A 16,944-nucleotide genomic window follows, 5' to 3' on the forward strand; every position below is an offset into this window, starting at 1 on the left:
CAAAGCAGCATTTTAGTTGGGTTTTAGTGATTGTCCAATCAGTGCTACATGAAATGTATTCTTCCATGCACAACATTGTTTGACTAAATAACTTTGAGGTCAACACTTGAATGGCTTGGATACAGATGTACAGCTGTGGCCAAAAGTTTTGAAAATGGCCAAAAGTTTTGAAAATTACACAAATATTACATTTCATAAAGTCTGCTGCCTCAGTTTTCATGATGGCAATACTCCAGAATGTTATAAGGAGTGATCAGATGAATTGCAATTAATTGCAAAGTCCCTCTTTGCCATGAAAATTAACTTAATGCCAAAAAAAAACATTTCCACTGCATTTGCGAAGAAAGCTACAAGGCGCACAAGAAAGTCCAGCAAGTGCCAGGACCTTATCCTACAGTTGACAGTTGCGGGATCGGTGCACCACCCGTGCAGAGCTTGCTCATGAATGGCAGCAGACAGGTATGAGTGCATCTGCAGGCACACTAAGGCGAAGACTTTTGGAGGATGGCCTGGTGTCAAGAAGAGCAGCAAGAAGTCACTTCTCTCCAGGAAAAACATCAGGGAAAGACTGATATTCTGCAATAGGTACAGGGATTGGACTGCTGAGGACTGGGGTAAAGTCATTTTCTCTGATGAATCCCCTTTCCAATTGTTTGGGACATCCGGAAAAAGACTTGTTTGTAGAAGAAAAGGTGAGGCTACCATCAGTCCTGTGTCATGCAAACAGTAAAGCATCCTGAGACCATTCATGTGTGGGGTTGCTTCTCAGCCAAGGGAGTGGGCTCACTCATAATTTTGCCTAAGAACACAGCCATAAATAAGGAATGATACAAAAAAATCCTCCGAGAGCAACTTCTCCCAACCATCCAAGAACAGGTTGGTGAGGAACAATGCCTTTTCCAGCATGATGGAGCACCTTGCCATGAGGCAAAAGTGATAACGAAGTGGCTTGGGGAACAAAACATCAACATTTTGGGTCCATGGCCAGGAAACTCCCCAGACCTTAATCCCATTGAAAACTTATGGTCAATCCTCAAAAGGCGGGTGACCAAAAAAAAAAAAAAAACACCATAAATTCTGACAAACTCCAAGTATTGATTATGTAGGAATGGGCTGCTATCAGTCAGGATGTGACCCAGAAGTTGATTGACAGCACGCCGGAGGTCCTGAAAAAGAAGGGTCACCACTGCAAATATTGACTCTTTGAATAAACTTAATGTAATTGTCAATAAAAGCCTTTGACACTTATTAAATGCTTGTTATTATACTTCAGTATACCATAGTAATATCTGACAAAAAGATCTAAAAATACTAAAGCAGCAGACTTTGTGAAAATTTAAAATTGTGTCATACTCAAAACCTTTGGCCACGGCTGTAGCTGACCATTTGACCAGAGTAAGATCCATGTAAGGGATCACATAGCATATATTGTCTTTTTTATTCAGTTAAGGTATTTAGTAAAATATAATATATAATATAATATATAAATATTATAAAATGTAAATATGGGGTGTTTGTCTGATCAGAAATTACCCTTTACTGAAGTATTAAATTGTTATCGATGTGTATATCCTCTATCAGTATGCAACATTTTTTTTTTGTTTTTCTTTTTAGTTTATTATTATTATTTTTTTTTTTTAGTAAAGAATAACCCAGGATCACTCTTTATATCTTTGAGACTATTGCAGCTAAAGCTATTTTTTTTTTGTACATTTTCTGGGTGGAGGTTTTGATTTAAATGTCCTCCAGGTTATCACGTCTGCTTGCATCACAGAGCGACAAACATTTTGAGCATTGGTAAAAAATATTAATAAAACATAAAAATTCAATGTACAGCAACATACTTTTGTAGAACACAAACCTTTTCTAGGAGGACATATCACTTCATAGTCATCAAATAACTGAAATGTCATTTTTTTTAATGCAAACTCTGCAGTAATCAAAATTGCTGTTCGTCCAGCCTGCAAAGATTTTCGAATGCTACACCTGAAATTTCAGATCAGATATTGTTGTAGCTCTGATGTTCACTAGAATGCAGTGACTTTATTGCTAGACTGTTCTTTATTTCTGAAAATGGAGCATCAGCCACTCTGCCTGCTGCTTTCTGGGCTCTGGTAGATACACATGTATTTATCAGAGAAAAATCTCTTAGATAGGGTGTCCAACTTTGTGAAGTCTAAAGCACTGAATTCCTCCTCTGACATTGACAGATAATTCCCAAGTTGTGGACAGGTTCGAACCATAGGGACATTTGCACCTATTCCATTGCCTGTTTAAAAAAAAAAAAAAAAAACACATTAATAAAATGGTTCCATTACAGTTGCATTTTCAGTGTAAGGAAAACTCTAACAATTGAAAACTTTATAGGGAAATAGTAATAATTTTAGCTCAAATGCATTTGGTTTTTTTTTTTAGTCTGTGTCAATGAAAGAGAAGCGGCTTCCCATGGGGACACTGGATAGACAGAAGGGGCCAGGAGCACTGGCAGGGGACCCAAAAAGAGGAGGTTTGCGGCGCTCTGTGCAATTCTATTGCACAGAGCAGGTAAGTATAGACATGTTTGTTATTATAAAAAAAAATGATCTTTATAATCACTTTAACCACTTGCCGACCGCCGCAAGTAGATATACTGCGGCGGTCAGCCCCTCACAGGCAAAGTGACGTATATAAACGTCACTAGCCTGTGAGGCTCTGGGGAGGGAGCGCGCGCCGCCGGAGGCGCGCTCCCGCGCGGTCACGGACCCCCCGCGCGCGTGTGACTGGCGGACCCGATGTCCGCCGGTCACTCTGCGATCGTCGGGGGAGAGGGAGAAAGTCAGGCGGCTAGTGTAAACAAGCCGCCTGTCATTCTCCCCTGTGTAGCAACACTGATCATACGTTTCTACTATGTAGGACCGTTGATCACTGTTCCTACAGCTCAAGCCACAGCCAATCACAGTTAGAATCACGCCCCTAGGGACACACACAGCCCCTCCCTCTCAAATAAAGTTAACCCCTTCACTGCCAGTGTAATTTTACAGTAACAGTGCATATTTATAGCACTGATTACTGTAGAAATGTCACTGGTAACCCCAAAAGTGTCAAAAATGTCAGTCAAGGGTCCGATCTGTCCGCTGCAATGTCGCAGTACCGCAAATAAAATCGCAGGTCGCCGCCATTACGCGTTAAAAAAAAAACAACAAAAATGACAAAAATCTTTCCCTTTGTTAGTAAACGCGATAACTTTTGCGCAAACCAATCAAAATAGGCTTTTTGCGATTTTTTTTACCAAACATATGTAGCATAAAACAAATTGGCCGAAAATGTTAAAAAATTTTGATTTTTACATTTTTTTGGGGGAATTTCATATAAAAAAAATTTGAAAATTATTGTTATTTTTGCAAAATTGACGCTCTTTTTTTGTTTATAGCGCATGATCAAAAAATCGCACAGGTGATCAAATACCACCAAAAGAAAGCTCTGTTTGTGAGAAAAAAAAAGACGTCAAATTAGTTTAGGTACGGCATCGCACGACCGCGCAATTGTCCGTTAAAGTCACGCAGTGCCGAATCACAAAATACCCCCTGGTCAGGAAGGGGGTAAAATCTTCCGGTGGTTAAAGGCTTAAAACCCATGCATATTTTCCAACAATAGTAATAGTATCATGCAAAAGAAACAGGGTGGTTCCACAATTTTCACTCCTCCCATCTTTGGACAACCTGTATCTACCTTGACATGTTCCATGCTGGTTGGGTTAAAGTGTTTGTTCTACCTATGAGGATATCAATGCATGGGGCATGATCCTGACACCTGTAAGAGCCAAAGAAGTTGATTGGATACGCTACATATTAGTCCAGTTGAATGGGACTATCTACTATTAGCTAACACTTGTATATAGTTTACAGAAGAGGGTTTTAGTAGTTACCTTGTTTCTCAACTTGAATACAAATGCATGCAGCATTTTCACAGCGTTAACAAGCAGGGAGCAAGGAGCTATAGGTTGAATTCTACCACCCTCTAAGTTTAGTTTGATAGGCCCTATGTAGCCTGAATGTCTAATTCTTCTTAAATTGCAATAATCATGCAAAGGTCATCAAATGTCTATAGTGCCTAAGGCTAGGTTCACACCTATGCTGCGGTTGATACATTTTTTCACACACGTTTTTGATGCGATTTTCATGCATTTCTGCTGCATTTCCATTGAAGTCTATGGAACCACAATCACAACCTGCTGCGGGCAAAAAAGTCCCTGACCCTTTCCAAAAAACGCATCGGTTAAAAACACACAGATGTGAACATGATCCATAGGAAATCATGTTAAACGGACTGTAGTGTGTTCCTGCAAAACATAGGGTGTGAACCTAGCCTAAAGATAGCCATATGTGATTAATTTTCTTTTGTTAAACCAGCGAGTTGAACAAAAGAAAATGAATTGATTCCCCCATCCACACACTTGGGGTGGATGGGGGAATCCCTCCCGCAGAGCTATTGTATTCTGACGGCGGGGAGGCTTCCCTCATTAGCACTGCCGGCTAAAGCTGGCAACACCGATCGAGTGAACAGGCTGGTTGTATAGAAGTTGATTGAGAGACAACTCAACTAGCCTGCCCATAGATGGATCAAAATTCAGCTTGTCCTTACTGAACCAGAAGAATTTCGATCCATCTCTGGCCGGCTTAAAGAAAAACATACAGTATAACCACCTGGTAATACAGATGCTTCCATGATAATCTAGGTGATCACATATGACAGTAAATACTTATCCCAACTAATGACATCAGATGAAAACTTTACCAGCCATAGATGGTTGGAATCTGGTTCCTGCCAAACCAACCAAGATTCAAACTGCGTGTGGGCAGGCTAAATGTACCAAATTGATTGATCAATCAACTTGGGTACAACCAGCCTGCCAGATTTGCTTCACTGCCTTCTCCCGGTGGGGATGGCTTCCTCCACCCACCCCTGTCACCCCGCCGGGAGCAGACAATTCCTCACCAGGAGGGATTCCTCTATAAGCACTGTTTGTGTTGATGGGGGAATCGTACAAACTTCTTTCCTGCAACACGTGGTTGCAAGAAAGAAATTTGCACCATTTATGGCCTGCCTTAGTCAAGCTCATTGGTTTAAGCCCTGTACACAAGGGCCAAATGCTTGCCAACATCAGCCCATTTGGGTGGCTTCTGTTGGACGTGAATGCTGGAAAACCATCAGCCGACTGGTTCCCAATCAGCGCTTTTGGCCAATGGCTAACAGAGCTGACCGGAGTGTTCTGGTGGGTGGGCCATCCCCCTGTCAGAACACAACAGCTCAGTGGGGGAGATTGCTGTACTAACATCGAGTCGTTAGTACAGCGGCTCCGACCGGAGCTGACAGTTTTTTTTTTCATTCAACCCTCTGGGTTAAACTGACAAACTCAAATAGTGTGTACCAGGCTTTAGCTGTGACTGGTAAAAGTTGGACAAAACAATTATGCGGAAGAAAAAAGCTAGCTGTGTTTTTTTTTTTTTTTTTTACCAAGCTGCCTGCTTTAATCCAGTTTTTACTATGATAGGACAAGCACTGTAACACACTTTTCAATTGTTTTCCCAGCTCTGCTTTAATCCATATTAAATGGTAAGGTTATACTGCTTTGTTGTTTCTGCCAGTCAAAGGATTACGTATGCTGTAGCAACATCTTTGATTGTGCAACTGCAGCAATACCTGTTCACCTTAGAAAATCTGTAAGGTAATATTCCTTACATATTACTTAACTCCTTTATATCTGTATATGCCAAGCAGCGTTCAAGCCTTACAAGTTTGATGTCTGGGGCTGCTTTTTATGAGATTAGTCTTTATTTTATTTAGCAGTGGGGTAACCTGCAAGTAGGCTTGCTTTTATTTACTGTATTTATTGCTATGTATGATCCAAAATAGGAACTACTGTAGATAAGAGCAGGACTGCTGGAGACATAGAATGCCTTGACGAAGCATTAAGCCTACTCATAAATTTTGCAAATGCTTGCAACTGCAACCTCTGTCTTTATTATAAATTTGTAACAGGTTTTCGGTCCCTCTTTAATGGTTCTCAGGACTGAGTGCTGAAAGTGTCTTTAGGGACACAATTACTTTCATGTTCAGCTCCTAATGTGCGTGCGTGTGCTGCTTGTTCCATTCCTATGTATGGCTGGACCCAGTCATCGGAATGTATGGGGAAAGCAGGGTAGAAGCTGGACACAGGCAGAGCTTTTTTAACTGCAAATACTGGGCAGAGCCAGGCAAGGCCACACAGTGACTATCTCAGAAGTGAAGTTGAAGGTAAGTATTTGGGTAAATGCCTGCCGCTCTAGGGGTTGGGTGGGGGTTAGATTTAAAGGACAACTTTAACCACTTAAGCCCCGGAAGATTTTACCCCCTTCCTGACCAGGGTTTTTTTTGCGATTTTTTACTGCATGACTTTAACGGACAATTGCGCGGTCGTGCGATGCTGTACCTAAACAAATTTCACGTCCTTTTTTCCCCACAAACAGAGCTTTCTTTTGGTGGTATTTGATCACCTGTGTGATTTTTTGATCACGCGCTATAAACAAAAAAAGAGCGTAATTTTTGCAAAAATAACAATATTTTTCACTTTTTTTTATATGAAATTCCCCCCCAAAAAAATGTAAAAATCTAATTTTTTTAACATTTTCGGCCAATTTGTTTTACGCTACCTATGTTTGGTAAAAAAAATCGCAAAAAGCGTATTTTGATTGGTTTGCGCAAAAGTTATCGCGTTTACTAACAAAGGGAAAGATTTTTGTCATTTTTGGTGGGTTTTTTTTAACGAGTAATGGCGGCGATCTGCGATTTTGTTTGCGGTACTGCGACATTGCGGCGGACAGATCGGACCCTTGACTGACATTTTTGACACTTTTGGGGGTACCAGTGACATTACTGCAGTAATCAGTGCTATATATATGCACTGTTACTGCAAAAATGACACTGGCAGGGAAGGGGTTAACTTTATTGGACAGGGAGGGGTTAAGTGTGTCCTAGGAGCGTGCTTCTAACTGTAGTGGGACATTCCTATTGGTGTAAAAAAAAAAGATCAACGGTTCTACATAGTAGAACCGTCTGATCTTCATTTTTACACAGGGAGAACTGACAGGCGGCTTGTTTACATAAGCCGCTCTGTCTTTCTCCCGCTGTACCGGCGATCGTAGTGTGACCGGCGGACATCGGGTCCGCCAGTCACACTCCCGCACTCCTCCGTGAACGAGCCGAGGCGGGCGCGCGCCCGCCCGCTATAGGCTCTAGAAGGAGTGACAGGCGAGCGACGTAGACCTACGTCACTCTGCCTGGCCGGGGCTGACTGCCGCAGTAAATATACTGTGCGCAGTCGGCAAGCGGTTAAAGGACCTGAAGTCGCTGCTAGCTGACAGAGGGGAGCCGATCATGTGACCAGAGTGGCTTGAAAATAGGAAAGTCTATGCATCTCTCTTCCACAGAGTATTTAGTATAGGTGTTAGAATGGGGTTGGAGCATTTTTAGGATTATTTAGTTACATCCCAGAATTCTACTTTAAGCAGGGTCAGTAAGGAGCTGGGAAACAAGGGAGCTGTGGACTTCCAATTAAATCCCGCATACGGTCCCAGTTAATGCAACGTAAAATTGCCCCTCGCTAACAGACCAGGAGCTGCATACATTCCCCCATAGACATGAATGGCTATTCACCCACCTTGAAGAGAAAGTGGCCAAACACCAAAATGATGACTTGATAGTAGCAAAGATTTATTTGTACAAATCTGGATACAAGGTACAACAGAATGGAAATGGTAGACGCGTTTCACATGACCAACAGCATGCTTGTTCACTACAACACTGGTTAGTGAACTAGCACGTTCTTGGTTGTGTGAAATGCGTCTACCATTTCCCATTCTGTTGTACCTTGTATCCAGATTTGTACAAATAAATCTTTGCTACTATCAAGTCATTGTTTTGGTGTGCGCCCACTTTCTCTTCATGTTCCTGTTATCTGGTGGCGATCCGAGGTCCAGCACCCACGGCTGATTGTGGATATAGATCCACCGGAGCGGTGTACATCTTCTTTTCAGTATTCATCCACCTTACCATCCGCTCTGTGTCTGCTACTCCTCTCTGTCAATCCCTCCATTGGCTTCCGCTCACTCAACAAATTAAATTCAAAATACTAACAACTTACAAAGCCATCCACAACTATAACTCTATAACTATATAGCCTAGTCTCAAAACACCAACCTAATCGTTCTCTTCATTCCTCCCAAGACCTCCTGCTCTCTATCTCCCTTCTCACCTCATCCCATGCTCACCTACAAGACCTTTTCCAGAGTGTCTGCCATCCTTTGGAACTCCCTACCCCAATATGTCATACCTCCTACTCTGTTTGCTTTTAGATGATCTCTGAAAACCCTCCTCTTCAGAGAAGCCTATACTGCCCACATCTAACAACTGTATTTATTTTCTCCATCAGCTCTTCCCCCACAACTATTACCTTTTGTATCACTTGACCCTTCTTCCTAGATTGTAAGCTCTAACGAGCAGGTCCCTCTGATTCAGGGGCATAACTACAGGGGTTGCAGGGGTTGCAATCGCTACCAGGCCCCATGCTCCAGGGGGCCTGTGCGGCTCCCCTGTACACCTGGATAGGAGTGGCGGTGGGGGCAGCATGTAGAGAAATCACTGTCCTCCTTTTTCCTCTTGTAGCTGCAGGAGGAAAATTAGGAGATTGGTTCCTCTGTATGCTGCCCCCGCCACTCCTCCTATCTAGTTCTAGTGTTTTGCTGCCCCCCCCCCCCCTGTGCTCCCTCTCCTGCTGGCTGCTGCAGGGGATGTGTCACAATAGAGAACCAGGAAGGGGTCGGTAAAAATGTAATGTAATTTTCCAGCTCCTTCCTTTTCTGAATGGACAGAGTCATAGTCAGTGACGTAAAAAAATAAAATGATAAAATATAATACAATTAAAATACCAAAAAAATAAAAACTACTGACACCAGTGGGTGAACTTCAAGGATCGCAAAGGTCACACTTGTGACGGGGCCCTGGCATTCCACCACTGTGGGGAGGCTCCAAGATGGCAGGAGGGGGGCCCATTGCAAAACTTGTGAAAGGGTCCCGCTGTGGGACCGTAATAAAGGGCCCCACAATGAGAGTAAAGGGCCCCAGGATCAGTGGGAAGAGCCCCAGGCTTGAAGGGAAGGGCCCCGGGGGGGGGCCCTTCATGGTTTCTTGCACCGGGGCCCTGAAGGTTGTAGTTCTGCTCTGACTCCTCCTGTATTGAATTATATTATAATTGTACTGTCCGCCCACATGTAGTAAAGCGCTGTGCAAACTGTTGGCTCTAAATAAAGCCTGAATATTATTAATAATAATAATGCATGGTTGCACCCAGGTATATACTAAACATACGTAGCATATGGGGGAAAACGTATGGGCATTTTCCAAGTATAGCCACATGGGTATCCATGTCACATACCTATTTTTCCTGCCATGCTGTCAAAGAACACCCAGGAATTTTTTCCTGGTCCGTATTTAACAAAGGAGATAAAGTGGCTGGTCTTGATGCAGAGAACTGCCAACAACTCCAGTTTTTGCCGTGTGGTTGACGCTTCACTCTGGGTGTCCAGCCTAACAGGCTTGTGATCACTCATCTGTTTGTGTGAATGAACCTGCAGTGGGTTAAAGAGAAGCAAAATTTTAGACTTTACCGTTCAGACAGCGTGAAATATTAAAGGAAAACATATTTTATCAATGATCATTTGTTGAAAAAGTTTGGTAATGTATACATTGATAAACAGTGGTTGTAATTATTTTTCAATACACTTATATTGTAGCCCCATTTGGAGATATACAGTGCCTTGAAAAAGTATTCATACCCGTTGAAAATTTTCCACATTTAGTCATGTTACAACCAAAAAGATAAATGTATTTTATTGGGATTTTATGTGATAGACCAACACAAAGTGGCACATAATTGTAAAGTGGAAGGAAAATGATAAATGGTTTTCAACATTTTTTTACAAATAAATATCTGGAAAGTGTGGCGTGCATTTGTATTCAGCCCCCTTTACCCTGTTACCCCTAACTAAAATCTAGTGGAACTAATTGCCTTCAGAAGTCACCTAATTAGTAAATAGATTCCACCTGTGTGTAATTTATTTCAGCATAAATGCAGCTGTTCTGTGAAGCCTTCAGAGGTTTGTTGGAGAACCTTAGGCCCCTTTTGGACGGAGTCCGTTTTTCTCAGCGGGGGATCGAGACGCCGATCCCCCGCTGAGCAGCAGGAGGACAGCTGTGTCTCCGCGCTGTGTGCGGACACACAGCTGTCAGTTCCCCATGCATTTCTATGGGGGAAATCGGATGGGAAGGGACCGTCGGTCCGTTCTCATCCGATCCCAACCGATCCGATCCGCTGGACGGATGGAAAATAGGGTTTTCATCCGTCCAGATTTGACGGATCGGATGTCAGCGGACATGTCTCCGCTGACATCCGATGCCCCATAGGAATGCATGGGGGGAAGGTTCAGATCCGCCAAAAAAACTGACAGGCGGATCTGAACGGTCCGCCTGTGTGAAAGGGGCCTTAGTGAACAAACAACATCATGAAGGCCAAGGAACACACCAGACAGGTCAGGGATAAAGTTGTGGAGAAGTTTAAAGCAGGGTTAGGCTATAGAAAAATACCCTAAGCTTTGAACATCTCAAGGAGCACTGTTCAATCCATCATTCAAAAAGGGAAAGAGAATGGCACAACTCCAAACTTACCAAGACATGGCCGTCTACCTAAACTAACAGGCCAGGCAAGTTCAGCATTAATCAGAGAAGCAGTCAAGAGGCCCATGGTAACTGGAGACTCAGATGGAAGAATTTGTCCACAGGACAACTATTAGTTGTGTACTCCACAAATCTGGCCTTTATGGAAGAGTGGCAAGAAGAAAGCCATTGTTGAAAAAAAAGCAATAGGAAGTCCCGTTTGTAGTTTGCTGGAAGCCATGTGGGGGACACAGCAAGCATGTAGAAGAAGGTGCTCTGGTCAGATAAGACCAAAATTGAACGTTTTGGACTAAAAGCGAAATGCTATGTGTGGTGGAAAACACTGTACATTAGGGATCGACTGGGATAGTTTTTTCATTGCCGATACCGATACTGATATTTTGATCATCGCGTATCGGTATTGGCCGAAATTTTCGTACATTTAAAAAGAATTATTATTTTTTTTTTTTACTTGACAGGTACTCTTGTGGAGGGATCTGGGGGTCTTAAAGATCCCAAACCCCTTCTCTGCATTTAAAAGCATTCAAAATGCCAAGTTTGGCGGTTTTGAATGCTGTCATTTTTTTTAATCTGTCATGACATCACTTCCGGGTTTTTGCATGGAGACCCGATCAGAGCCAAATGCGGCTTTGATCGGGCCTTCAGCGGCCGTGCAGGCTGGTTGCCCAGGTCTCCCGGTGGAACGGGAGACCCGGGTGAGCCTCAGAAGGCGGCAGGAGTGGGGGGGGGGACATCCCCTCCCGCTCCTGGTAATGACAGGCGAGCGGCTTCTCAGTCGCATTGGTTGTCATTACAAAGACAAGCGACCGTCGGCTATGGACAACGGTACCGGGGTGATGCCTCTAGCTGCAAGTACAAGCGCTTTCCGAAATATCGTTAATATCGGTAACCTCGCGGGCCGATTCCAATATATCAGGAAAAGTGCATATCGGCCCTCAATATATCGACTTTGCCCATAATCGGTCGATCCCTACTGCACCTCACCCTGAACACACCATCCCCACTGTAAGCAGCATCATCATATTATGGGGAGGCTTTTCTTCAGCAGGGACAGGAAAGCTGGTCAGAATTTATGGGAAGATAGATGGAGCCAAATACAGGGCAATCTTAGAAGAAAACTTGTTAGAGTCTGCAAAAGACTTGAGACTGGGGCGGAGGTTCACCTTACAGCAGGACAACGACCCTAAACATACAGCCAGAGCTACAATGGAATGGTTTATATCAAAGCATATGCATTTGTTAAAATGGCCCAGTCAAAGTTCAGACCTAAATCCAATTGAGAATCTGTGGCAAGACATGAAAATTGCTGTTCACAAACGCTCTCAATCCAAACTGACAGAATTTGAGCTATTTTGCAAAGAAGAATGGGCAAAAATGTCACTCTCTAGATGTGCAAAGCTGGTAGACACATCCCCAAAAAGACTTCCAACTGTAATTGCAGTGAAAGGTGGTTCTACAAAGTCTTGACTCAGGGGGGGCTGAAAACAAATGCACGCCACACTTTTTAGATATGTATTTGTAACAAATTTTGCAAACCATTTATCATTTTCCTTCCACTTCACAATTATATGCCACTTTATTTTGGTCTATCACATAAAATCCCAATAACATACATTTACATTTTTGGTTGTAACATGACAAAGTGTGGAATGTTTCAAGTGGGTTGATTTACTAAAACTTTGGAGCGCAAAATCTGGTGCAGCTCTGCATAGAAATCAATCAGCTTCCAGGTTTTTTTGCCAAAGCGTCATTGAGCAAGCTGATTGGCTACCACACAAAGCTACACCAGATTTTGCACTTTCCAGTTTTAATAAATCAACGCCATGGAGCTCTACATGGAGATGTGCAAAAATAACAGATATAATTTAGTAAACAAATGGCTGAGGATGTTCTGTTTTTTTTTTTTTTTTCCCTACAGCAGCCAAGATGCAAGATTGTGTTCAACATGGGGCAGCAAAAAAATTAGAACTAAGGTTGGATTTCAGTAATTTAGGTCCAGTTTACAAATGCATAAAGTATGCAGTCATTTTTGCTCGCTGATCTACACTGTTCCAGAATAAAGTATAAATGGCCTCTAAGTCCCAGAAGGCCCTTGTGTCCCCTGACTGACAAAGTACTAAATAGCCTGGTTCATTCCACTGCAGCATACGCTGATGCTAGACGTTGCTCACCTGCATTTCACAAAATTGACAGAACTGACGGATGTCACCATCTGTAGTGAGGGGGTCTGCAACACACTGAACACATTCATACTCTGCAGGACTTAGGCAGAGACAACAAACCCGGCTTCCTGTAAAAAAAATAATATAACATATGATCAGAGATGTACAGTAACTAAGTAGAACTACTTCACTACTGTGCTTAAAGCGGAGTTCCACCCAAAAGTGGAACTTCCGCTTTAGGGAGTCCTGACCCCCCGACATGCCACATTTGGCATGTCATTTTTTGGGGGGGGGAGCGGGTACCTAGTTTTGACAGGTACCCGCTCCCACTTCCGCTCGGAGCGCCGCGGCGCCCTGAGCGGAAGTTCTCCTCTCCCCCTCCCTCCCTGCAATCTTCTGGGACACGTCAGAGGTCCCAGAAGATTGCCGGCCAATCACGGCGCGCAGCGCGACTCGCGCATGCGCAGTGGGTACCCGGCTGTGAAGCCGCAAACTGTAACAGCCGGGTGCCCACAGCAGTGATGCCGGCGCCGAGGGAGAGGATCGAGGCTTCCGGCGGCCGCATCGCTGGACCGTTGGACAGGTGAGTAAATGGCTGGAACTCCGCTTTAAGTACCGAAAGGCGGCATCTGTACTTTCCTAGAGTAGAATTTTTTTCTCCTACTTCCACTTTTACTTCACTACATTTTTTCAATGATTTCAATACTTTTACTCCGATATTTTTTTTTTTTGTGCTGCATAGTTACTCGTTACTATTATAAAAATTACCACTGCCAGAACAGTAGATGGCAGGTTTCATGAAGCTCAAAACATGTGTATTATCAGCGCATACGAAAATAAATGCTACTGTATGTATAAATAAAAGCTGCATTTGAAATAATAAAAAAACAATATGATGTTCAAACTTTTGACTTCTTTCTTGAATAACTACATAACACAGTACTTGTACTTTTACTTTCAGTACTTAGGTAGCAATTTTTTTTTTCAAAACTACTGGTACTTTTACTTTCAGTACTTGAGTAGCAAAATTTAAAAAAAAAACTGCTTGCAATACTTAAGTACAAAAAATGTTGAATACTTTAGTACTTCTACTCAAGTCACTTTTTGATCGAGCACTTCCACTTCTACTCAAGTCACTTTTTGATCGAGCACTTGTACTTTTACTCAAGTATGGGTTTCGAGTACTTTATACAACTCTGCGATATGATGCATTTTTATAGGTGAAGCCTGATACTCCGTAACTAAGTACAGTATCCTGTAGGATGTATATCATTTGAAATTTATGTATCAATTTAGCAGATCATTTGAGCTACGAAAACAGTTAAACGCAAAAACAGATGGGAACTATTTTATATGCTAGAGGAAATGTAATTGGTACACATTCTTTTGTCTTTCTTCCCATCCACGATGTGCTATATGGATGCATGGCATGAGAAGGATGGTAACACTCTTTAAAGTCTAAGGTAAAGTAAAGTTTGTGCCACTGCCCAACATACTGCCTTCCCTTCTCAGACTACTAGTGTACACCATCACACTGGTAACCACCAAAGTTTCTTCTGTAACCCAAACCATCAGAGAAGATCATCCCAATTTAAAGTGTTTCTAAAGCCAAAGCATTTTTTCCGTTTTGCATAAGGCGTGAAATGGTTAGAACAAACCCATATCAGCTTTTTATTGCTTTGAGAGGGAAGGTGTAGGTATAAGGGCTAGGTGGTGTGTGGTTAAAGTATTGTAAAGGAGTCCAATGACTCCAGTTGGGCACCTCCTGCGCACATAGGGGGCCACCCGGAGAGGTCCTGGTTGTAGACCATCGAAAAATTAAAAATAGAGTGCCATATGAAACATATAAAGTCTAAAAAGCCTTCCATTTCTTCATGCAAATTGAAAAGGACAATCCAACGTGTTTCAAGGGCATTGAGTGGTTACACCTTTTCAGAGCTTTGAAAAGATTTAATGTATGCAGAATTGCTGGACTCGAACGGGGGAAGATTTCCAAAAACAGTTGCTGGTAGGATTGTGATCAGTGTATATGTGTCACTTAGGTTTTTTTGCTTATACTTGGTGAAGGGGCTCTAGGATTTGTATATCTGATATGGAGAAAACTGATTTTTTTTTCCTTTTTTTAGAATAAGTTCTGTGCTAGGTCCTGAAGCCTGGAGACTTTGTAGAGCTTTGGGTGGGACAAAACCTCTATTCCTAGGTCCACGTCTGACCTGGTAGCCAGACCTCATTATAAGTCTTCGCTGTTCACAGGCATTATTGGAATTGCAAGCTGACTAATGGCTGGGGCTTTCTCTCTCCCGTGGTTAGGGGGCCTGCTTCTAAGTGAAAAGGCTAAATGCTGACAGAACACTAAAAAAGGTATAGGTGCCAAGCCTGTTTTTTTGGGGGAACCCATTAGGGCTAGTCAGGAAATTACTTGAGTTTAATTAGTGGCACAGGGGTGCAGATTTTTTGTTTTATGCTATGGACTTGCTGTACAAAGCCTTCCTGCGTTGAAACTGTGTTTGTTTACTTCTTTGTTGAATAGAAGTGTAGGACAAACCTGCCTAGACTGTTCCAGGGTGGCCCTGTCTTCTGCATGGTTTACCACTACCAATACCAGTTGAGCTTGTTTTCTTTACAGAATGTAATGACTAGCTTTTCTCATACCTCCCAACTTGCTGAGATGGGAATGAGGGACACCTATTAACAAAAGTATGTGGGCATAGGCCACACCCCCTTAAAGGGGAATTGTATGGATAAAAATGATTAGTTGAACACAAGTGCTTTTTTACAACTACTATTCCTTTATACTAACTTTTGGAATTTACATTTGCAGCAATTTAGAAATTGGATGAAAGATTTAGCACTGTAAAAACATTTTTGATAGATAAGTAGTGCATTTTCTATACAACTATATAGGTCTGATCAAAATGAGGGACAATGAGGAGGAAAAAGGGACAGAGGGATTGTGTGGGGCTTTAACAGTGAGTTTAGAAAAGGGTTGACTTGTTCTTTTCAACTCACGTGAAAAGTAAAATGCAAATTGGACTCTAATTATTTGGTGTGGCAATTCTTTCAAATTGCCTGTTATTGTTCTGGGTCTCTGCTGGGAAGTTTCATTGTCTGCATTTGTCCTGGTGACCAAATGTTACCAGGGCAGAAATGATGAGACAAAAAGACTATTAGAGCTATCACCAAAAAAGAAGAAATGGGATGTTTTCCATTGGAGGTAACAGTTCTGGTAGCAACTAATGGGGGGTTTTCTTCGTTTCTAGAGATTTTTGTTCATTTCCTCTTGTATCTCTAAGACCGGAAGTAAAGAGGGTTCTCAAAAAGATGACACAGAAAGTAAAAAAAACTTACAGGAGTTTTATATGTTCCCAACTTAAAGCCCTATTCCAACTGCCAATTAAGCTGGCTGAGCATGTTACAGTTTGCTATACAAACTCTAAAAACTATGCAATGTGAGGGTCTACCTGACACTTGAATGACTTGCTTAAGCCCCGTACACACGTACCGAATGTCGGCCGAACGATCGGCCGTCTTTTGTCCGGTGCTGTCCTGTCGGCTGAAAAGTGCTAAAGACTGAACACGAATTTTGTCGGCCAACAACAGCCGACTGCAGAAGTGATGTCATGTGATGGTTAACTTTCCGTGTGTTATTTCTTTTCTGAGCATGCCCAGTCTTGCTAATCTGCTGTTTGTCGGCCGAATTCTGTACTGACTGGCGAACAATCGGCCGTTCTGGTGACGGCCAACAAAAATTTTATAGCCTGCACACCCGATTCTGTTCGGCCGAAAAGTCGCTGTCGGTTGTCGGAAGCATCATACTAACAAGCCAACAATCGGCCGATCGTTCGGCGGCCGAATATTTACGGCCGACAATCGGTACGTGTGTACGGGGCTTTAGGTAGGACTTAGCACTGTACAGTTATTGGTGAACCTACAGGAGATATACAGAGATTGTAGAATCAGATCTGTTTGCTTTTTGGCTATTGCCAAGCCATTTCAACCAGCTTTTAATTGCTAAATAGACCAAAAGTAAAATGTC

The 16,944-nt window shown here is 42.6% G+C and overlaps 1 pseudogene across 1 annotated transcript in view; it reads right to left on the reverse strand.

Moving 5' to 3' along the window:
- Positions 1–1,739: 1,739 nt before the first annotated feature.
- LOC309566715 (ubiquitin carboxyl-terminal hydrolase CYLD-like) overlaps positions 1,740–16,944 on the reverse strand; it is a 51,183-nt pseudogene continuing 35,978 nt past the window's right edge. The window contains exons 10-12 of the transcript XR_014226115.1: positions 12,918–13,036; positions 9,449–9,641; positions 1,740–2,269 (exon numbers count right to left, since the gene is read on the reverse strand). The product of XR_014226115.1 is annotated as a ubiquitin carboxyl-terminal hydrolase CYLD-like (transcript). The remainder of the gene's footprint in view (positions 2,270–9,448; positions 9,642–12,917; positions 13,037–16,944) is intronic.

Source organism: Pelophylax lessonae (assembly GCF_965119305.1).
Source record: "Pelophylax lessonae genome assembly, chromosome: 11".
Taxonomy (NCBI): Eukaryota; Metazoa; Chordata; class Amphibia; order Anura; family Ranidae; genus Pelophylax; species Pelophylax lessonae.